General features: G+C 43.5%; 1 pseudogene; it reads right to left on the bottom strand.

Moving 5' to 3' along the window:
- Positions 1-2,886: 2,886 nt before the first annotated feature.
- LOC121481449 lies at positions 2,887-4,581 on the bottom strand (annotated as a pseudogene).
- Positions 4,582-7,530: the final 2,949 nt, after the last annotated feature.

The raw sequence follows: 7,530 nt of genomic DNA, 5'->3' as shown, positions 1-7,530 counted from the left end.
GAAATTACAAGTAGGGATCCGTGGGTGGCTCTGCGGTTTAGCGCCTGCCTTTGGCTCAGGGCATGATCCTGAAGTCCCAGGATCGAGTCCCACATGGGGCTCCCTGCATGGAGCCTGCTTCTCCCTCTGCCTGTGTCTCTGCCTCTCTGTGTGTGTGTCTCTCATGAATAAATAAAATCTTAAAAAAAAAAAAGAAATTACAAGTAATGTGTAATTTTACAGATAAGATACATAAGAGGAACCTTCTGTATAGATCATAAGGCCAGAGCCTATGCACTCTTGTTTGCTTTCTATTATAAGAATTGTTTTCTTGGGGCACCTGGGTGGCTCAGTAAGTTAAGTGACTGACTCCTGATTTTAGCTCAGGTCATGATCTCAGGGTGGTGAGATCACTGGGCTCCAAGCTGGGCGTGGAGCCTGCTTAAGATTCTCTCTCACTCTCTGCTCCCCCACTCCTCCCCCCATCCTGCTCCCCACCTCCAAACTCACTCACACAGGCTCTCCTCTCTCTCTAAAAAAAAAAAAAAAAAAGACTGTTCTCAATGGACTTAGTCTTTGAATGAATAAGTTAAAAAGAAACTAATATAACTTTTTGTTCTGATGTCACATTTCCACATTTCCATCAACTGCTATTTTGGGCCTCTATGACAGTTTTTTTTTTTTTTTTTAAATAATATCAGGAGTGCAGAAACCTTGGGTAAAAGCTTGAAAATGGGAAAAAGGTAAAGGCTTCTTTTTGTTTCTATTTATATACATGTAAACTGTGTCATCATAGTCCACTTTAAGATGTAAGATTTTCAGACCCATCTGACAAAGGAAAAGTAAAATGTTCAGTGAAATCCCACAAAACAATTTTCCTTGTGAAAACAGCTCTCAGAAAACAGAGTAGTCCAAGTTCCCATAGTGATAAAGCAGAACTGCATAAAAATCCCCAATATCTTGGCTGTTACTATCTAGCTCCATAATAGAAAGCCTTTCCACTGTGGCAGAGAACAGATGGGCCAGGGCTGCCTCCTTTCTGTGGAGATGAAGATTGGTCAAAAGATCAAGAGACAATCGAACTGAAATGTTTCCTATTGACTCAAAACCAAGAAGCCAGGGTAGGAATGAAGGGCCACCCAGTGTTCAAGAAGTTTGAAACTCCAGATGAATAGCAATATCTCCGACACAATTCTATGGCTTAAATATATCTGAAGCATTAGATGTCGGAGGAAAAAAAATATTCACTTATTTAATTTAATTAATTAAGACTGAAGTCAGTGGCATATATAATAAATTTATTTTTTTAAAAGATTTTATTTATTTATTCATAAGAAGCACAGAGAGAGAGAGAGGCAGAGACACAGGCAGAGGGAGAGGCAGGCTCCCTGCGGGGAGCCCGACGTAGGACTCCATCCTGGGTCTCCAGGATCATGCCCTGGGCCGAAGGCAGCGCTAAACCTCTGAGCTACCCGGGCTGTCCCCCTAATAAATTTCTAATAAGGGATGCATTCGCTTGAAAAATTGGAAAATAAAACCTACACTAAAAAAAAGAAAAAAGAAAAAAAAAAGAAAAAAAAAGCATGATCTAGAAGGTGACTTCTTAGTACCTACAGAAGACTGACCAGCTTCTTAAAATGCCTGCTCTGGGGTGAAGAGAAACTTAGAAAGGCAACAAATATCATACAGATTCTTCAGCTGCTATAATTCATGGACACTGATAAGCTTAAATTTAGAAGGCATGTTTTCTTAACTGAGTCATTGATACCATTCCTATTATTGTGTCAATTCAGAAAGAGATTTGTAATAACCCAGGGTTCATAACCCATAGCCTACCCATGAGGGGCTTTCGGGGGTCTTTAAGCCCCACTTCACCAAATTCGCGGAGATATAGTGTGCGATGGATTTGTATCCTCTCAACTCAGCTAAGTTAGAACCATGTTTTCCAGAATTCCCTTTTCTACAGATTTCTAGGATAGTATGGCCCTCAAGAGAAATTCTACACAAGATTGAGAATGCAGAAGTGGGGCAGTAGTCATTTTTTAAAATTTTTAAATTTTTTTAATGCTTGAAAGGTGGATGCAGGACACCAAGCGCCATTCGTTGGAACTCAGGCATGTTGCTGCTTATCTTCAGGCTCACCTTGAGGGCCCGAGGCAGCAGCTGGGCCCCTGCCAGATGCTCCTGCAGGATCAGCTTCCCTGACTCCTGGACCACATGCATATTTAGTTCCACGGTGGAAGGCACCACCTTCTCTTTTATCCGGCTTGTCTTTGCTTGCTCTACTCCACATCCATCTTCTTTTCCCAACTGCCTGTAGACTTCATGTGCCAGCACCAGACACAGAAACAACTTTATACCCTTACTTAGGGCTCTGAACTGGCTCCCACAGTACAGTCATGTCAAATCCCTATAATAAACTAGATATACGCTTATTTATTAATTACATATTTGTAATTAAGAAATACATAAAACAAATATCCATATGGTTTTGCTTAAACTCTGATACATAGTATGCCAAAGCATAATTTTTAAAAAGCTGCAAGTGTAGCTCTCGTACAGGTACATCACGGGCATGACAAACTTAGCTTATTGATGAGGGAAAGAACAAGGTGGCAAAGACTGTTCAAAGAAAAGATGCAGGAAATTGCTGTCAGTAAGAGACAGGATGCTAGAATATGATTAATAATTCAGATTAAAAACTGGAGAGTTTTTTTTTTCCAGTGGTTGAGTCATTTTATTGGACCTTTAGGGGTTGGTTGTGGGGAGCATTCCCTCCATCTGGTCAGGGTCCTGCATAGGGGTCCTGCAGGGGAGACCAACTTAGGCTCCATCCCTGGAGCACAGACTCAGCCCCAAGGATCTCCTATGGAAAAATGGGGTAATACCTGGCCATTTTTGCTCGTGATTACCAATAAAGTATTCATAATAAAAAGTCTCTGTTCTGACTACTGTGGAGGTCTTCCTGCTGGAAAAGAAGTGTGCAAAGCTGTTGGAAGTACATATGCAGAGTCTTGTTTTAGCCACAAATAGTGCCAGTCCCACTTTCCCCTGATGGTTTGCTCAACTCAGCAGATGCAAAGGGGCTGGCTTGTTCTCCTTTTGATTTCTTCCACAAGGTCTTCTCTTGGGACGTCCACCTACCTCTTCCCTGCTGGCCACTGATCGGAGCTTGATGACCCCATCCTTGAGCTCCTGCTCACCGATGATGGCCACCAGTGGGATGCCTGCCTCCTCACAGTATTGCAACTGGTTCAGCAACTTTGGGTTCTTCTTATAGAGCAGCTCTGCCTTGATCCCAGCATTCTAGAGCTCTGAGACAAGCTTTAGTCTCTCCTCCAGCAGCTTTTTCTGTGCAGATGCCACAAGCACTTATGTCTCTGTGGTCCGTACTTTCTCCTCCATAGCCTCTAGCTTCTGCTCCACAATGGAAAAGATCCGCTCCACCCCAATGCTGAGCCCCACGCATGGCACCTTACGTCCTTTAGGGTCGAACATGCCCACCAGCCCATCGTAGCGTCCTCCAGCAGCCACACTGCCCACACCCAGGGGCTCTTCCCCTGCCTGCACTGGGGTTTGTAGCAGCACCGCCTCATAGATCACCCCAGTATAGTAGTCTAGCCCTCGAGCGAGGCTTAGGTCAAAGGAGATCTTGTCAGCAATGCCAAACAGGGTCAAGTATTCAAACAGTAGTTTTAGGTCTCCCAGGCCCTCCAAGGCCTGTTTGTTTTGGGACAGTTCAGGATCCTGGAGCAGCTGTTGCACTAGGGATATCCCACCATGCTGCTGGACGTAGTCCCCAAAGTGGTCAGCCACCTCGGGTGCAAGCCCCTTTTCTCCCACCATCTCATTCTTTACTTCCTCCCAGGACACCTTGTCCAACTTGTCCCCTGAGGAGTAGATGGTACGGAACTTGCTGTCAGGAACACCACAGATGGCAAACATCCCATCTAGGATGCGCCTATCATTTACCTTGACCAGGAAGTCGCCTATCTGAAGGGATCTCAGGATCTCACACATGATCTCCAGGCACTCTGCATCAGGGATCATGGGGTCAAATTGTCCGGCAATGTCAAAGTCACACGGATAGAATTCCCGATACCGGCCTCGGGTCACAGCTGGGTTATCGCGCCGATATACTTTGGCTATGTGGTAGTGCTTAATGTTGGTCAGTTCATTCATTGCCAAATATCGAGCAAAAGGAACAGGGAGGTCATAGTGAAGGGACAATAGCTCTCCACCCTGGTCCTTCAGATCATAGGTAAACTTGGAGTCTTCTCCATACTTTCCAGTCAGTGTTTCCTTTAGTTCGAACACAGGTGTATCAATTACTTCTGCACCATGACGCTTGAAGCAGCTGATGATGACATCAAACACCTTCTCTCCAACGGCCATCTGCCGGGGACTGTAGGCTCTTGTACCCTTGGGGGTTTCGAGCACAAACTTCTGTTTCCCTTCATCAGGGCCCAGCTGCGCCTTCAATTTCAGTAGTTTTGCCGCCTCCTCCTCGATCTGCTCAGCGCTGGCCTTCTGCTGCTCGAGGCCCCGCACGCGCTCTCCCTGAAGTCGCACTAGCTCCTCCAATGCTGCACGTTCTGCCATATTGTGGCCACCTGGCGCTGAGGGCTGTCTAGACCCAAAAACTGGATAGTTTTTAATCGCCTCTAAATTCCAGAGCTGCATTTCCAACAAATTGTTAGGTTTCTTCAAGGGGTATCTCTCAAGCATTTCGAGCTGTATGCCAAATAAAATACACCTCCTCCATCTTCTTCCTCTCCTTCCCCCCGAAAAGATACTCTAGTTTCTGTGTTCCCTGGTGGTCAGGTCACCATGATGTGCATAAGCCCAGGTGCAGGAATACAGGGGAGCATGAGGACACAATTTCTTGGAACATTAGTTTTACTCACTAGTTTTTTTTTTTTTTTTTAATTTTATTTACTTATTCATGAGACAGAGAGAGAGAGAGAGAGAGAGAGAGAGAGAGAGGCAGAGACATAGGTAGAGGGAGAAGCAGGCTCCCTGCACAGAGCCTGATGCGGGACTTGATCCCAGATCCCAGGATCACGACCCGAGTCAAAGGTCAACCTCTGAGCCCCCCCCCCCCCCCCCCCCCCGGGCGTCCCGGTTTTACTCACTAGTAAGTCACACACAGCATTATTCCACTCCCTGGGTATTTGCAGGGCTCATTCCCTCACCTTTAAAATTTTTGATACAATATCACCTTTCCAGTTGTCCTGACCACCTACCTTATCTGACACGTAGTCTGTTGCTCTTCCGGTTTCCTTTACCCTGCTCTCTTCTTTTTCTCTAGCATTTAATATCTAATAATACCCAATATGATTTACTTCTTTATCATGTTTATTGTTATTGTCAGTCTCACCTCTCAAGAATGTCAGCTTCACAAGGGCAAAGTTTTTGTTTTGTTTACCAAACTATCACCATGGGATCTAGGGTAGGCCACACAGTTGGCACTCTGTAAGTATTTGTTCAATGAATGAATGAGTCCACGAATGCATTTTAGAGCCACACAAGCACGGCTATATTTTGGTGTAAACTACGAAAGCCATATGAATTAAAATGTAACACATCAATGAAAATCCTTGTTTTCTTTATAACTCGGTACGCATTTTTCACCTAAAAATTTTAAAGGAAAACTTTTGATCCCACAAAAAATGGAAATCAGTATCACATGCTTTAAATAGAAGGAAACTCTACAAAGATTATGTGATTATTAACATAAATATTGTAAATCTACCACTTAAAACCTGCTTTCTACCAGTAGCATACACTGTCCCATACTTCGGGAAATACTAGTCTAAGACATTTAATAAAATTTGAGATTAAATGTTGCTAACTCCTAAACCTGGAAGGGATTGCAGAAACTAGCCCATTTTCAGAAATGATGATATGGAGGTCGAGAGAGGTTTAAGTGACTTATTCCTAGCCACGTAATGATGCTTTGGGGCTTCCACTGCTTCATTATAGAGGTCCCATGGCATGTGTTTACCTGTCTATAACTGTGCCATTTGCAATTAGGCAAATCCTCTCTGGCATTTAGCTGCCTCTGAGCTTTTGTTCATCTTGAGCACTTCCTTTTGTCTTTCTGGCTCCTTCCCCCCTCACCCCCGCAACACACACACAGACTAGACTCAACCTGAGTGCCAACCTTCTCCATGAATGCTTTGTGTTTCTCTGTGATAGCATTTATTGGTCCTCTCTTGCATTATATTATTCTCTTTTCATACTTGTTTTATATTTCCCACTTTCCTTGAGCTTCAACAAAGAGTGTGAGCACAGAAACAGCCGTATTTTATACTATTCCTGTAGGATGCCAACCATTATGCCTTTGTAAGAGTTTGGGCTCAGTAAGATTTTTGCAATGACCTATATTGCATCTCATTACTATTTGGGAACAAAGCTGTGGAAAATGTGATGCTGGTGGTCTTTCTACATTCTGGGGTCCATCTGTTTGCTATTACCTGTTTCCCACCCAGTGTCGACACCGACCTAAAACTCCATCTGCTCTTCCTCTTCTCTTCCAACCTGATTTGGCACTAAATCCGTCAGACTCTACTTCAGATTTGTCTAGTCAGCATTGCTTGGCCCTAACGATTTTTACTAATTACTAAAGGTCTGTTTGATTTTATGTGCCTCTTGAGAGACTCTAAGATGTGAGCAAGGTAACCAATACTGAGTTCAGGACAATGTGTCAAAACTATTTGGAAAGAAGTACTAAGCAAGCATTCAGGTTTGGGACTGGAAACATTACAGATGGGAGAGTGTGACCTTGGGAAACGAATTAACCTTTCTGGTTCTCAGTGTTTTCTCCTTTAAGATGAGAGAATTAGTTACAAGGCCTCTGAAGTCCCTTCTGAATGTAACATCATTGGTAGCAAATAATCAGCCTTTATGACAGCCTTAATTCCATTTCCTTCACCAATCTTTTCTGACCTCTATCACTATAAAAATGAATTCCTTACTTCAATTCATACAGTGTTTAATTCTCAACTGTCTTACGGTAATGCCTTATCCTGAACTGTAGTAAAGTCAGCCGTGGTAGTTGTGTTGGTCTTACTCCATTATACGGCCTCCCTTAGGTAATGGGTTCTTGAACGCACTAATAGCATCCTCATGACTTGCCCCAAATGCCTTGTTATATATAGTATCTGCAGCATGTGCTGAATTTCTCGACTGAGTCAATGAATGAATGAACTGAAAAAGTATAACATCATGATCATTCTGTGCTGAAAGAGCTAAAAACCCAAAATGCTACTAGATGGATTGTATAATTAAAGAAATTCAAGAGCCGCCTGGGTAGCTCTGTGGTTGAGCATCTGCCTTTGGCTCAGATCATGATCCCTGGGTCCCAGGATCGAGTCCCACATCGGGCTCCCCACAGGGAGCCTGCTTCTCCCTCTGCTTGTGTCTCTGCCTCTCTCTCTCTCTCTCTCTCTCTGTGTCTCTCATGAATAAATAAAATCTTTAAAAAAGAAAAAAAGAAAAATTTAAGCGAGGGTTATGAATTTTTTAAAATAAATTTAGTTTTTATTG

The sequence above is a fragment of the Vulpes lagopus genome, chromosome 23 (genome assembly GCF_018345385.1).
Source record: "Vulpes lagopus strain Blue_001 chromosome 23, ASM1834538v1, whole genome shotgun sequence".
NCBI classification, from domain to species: domain Eukaryota; kingdom Metazoa; phylum Chordata; class Mammalia; order Carnivora; family Canidae; genus Vulpes; species Vulpes lagopus.
This window is presented reverse-complemented; position numbering and strand designations above follow the sequence as displayed.